We start from the raw sequence: 1293 nt of genomic DNA, 5'->3' as shown, positions 1-1293 counted from the left end.
CCCACCCCTCTAGGTGGTCACAAAGCACCGAGCTGATCTCCCTGTGCTATGCGGCTGCTTCTCAAAGGGAATTCTTGATTCTTCCCCTACACACAGGTACATGGCAGGCTTGTCACCATTGTCCCCCGACACCCAGCGCAGTGCCCTGTGCAGAGGAGACACTCAGAAAATGTGCTGACTTCATGCAAAAGAAAAATCGTGTAGCTCAGCAAGGTCCTCAAAGTCCACAGTGATTCCATGAGCTGGGGCAAGTCCCTTTCCTCAGATGGGACTCAGTTTCCAGGTCTGTAAAATGGGCACCTCCCTAGGGCCCTTCCCACTCTAGAGTTCTGAGTCTCCGCTACTGGATGAGGACAATAAGGAAGAAAACTGACCTGAGGGGACACTTACTAGATTGAGCAAATGAAAACACAAGATCCTTAGATAAATTTGAATTTCAGATAAACATTGCATACTTTTTATTTTTTTGCAATACGCGGGCCTCTCACTGCTGTGGCCTCTCCCGTTGCGGAGCACAGGTTCTGGACGCACAGGCTCAGCGGCCATGGCTCACAGGCCCAGCCGCTCCGCGGCATGTGGGATCTTCCCAGACCAGGGCACGAACCCGTGTCCCCTGCATCGGCAGGTGGACTCTCAACCACTGCGCCACCAGGGAAGCTCCGCATACTTCTTTAGTATATGTATGTCCCAATTCTTGTATGGGTCTTGCTTACACTAGAAAATTATGCATTATTTACCTGGAATCAAAACATAACTGAGGGGACTTCCCTAGTGGCACAGTGGTTAAGAATCCGCCTGCCAATGCAGGGGACACAGGTTCAATCCCTGGTCCAGGAAGATCCCATATGCACAGAGCAACTAAGCCCATGCGCCACAACTACTGAGCCTGTGCTCTAGAGCCCAGAGCCACAACTACTGAGCCCGCATGCCACAACTACTGAGGCCTGCGCACCTAGAGCCTGTGCTCTGCAATAAAAGAAGCCGCTGCAATAAGAAACCCACACAAAGCAATGCCCCCAGTTGCCGCAGCTAGAGAAAGCCCACATGCAGCAACGAAGACCCAATGCAGCCAAAAATAAATAAATAAATAAATTTTAAAAAAATGTAACTGAGCATCCTGTATTTTATCTGGCCACTCCAGCAGGAAAAAAGCACTTCTTTAGCTTCAAGATCAGGCTTGGGTCTCTGCTCAAAGGTGGGGCTTCCAAAGCCCCTCCATACCCGACAGAGACACAGTTGGTTCCCTCTCAGCCAGGGGTTAACAGCTGGGCAAATGCTAGGCAAGGGAGCAAG

The sequence above is a fragment of the Lipotes vexillifer genome, unplaced genomic scaffold, assembly GCF_000442215.2.
Source record: "Lipotes vexillifer unplaced genomic scaffold, Lipotes_vexillifer_v1.1 scaffold524, whole genome shotgun sequence".
NCBI classification, from domain to species: Eukaryota; Metazoa; Chordata; class Mammalia; order Artiodactyla; family Lipotidae; genus Lipotes; species Lipotes vexillifer.
This window is presented reverse-complemented; position numbering follows the sequence as displayed.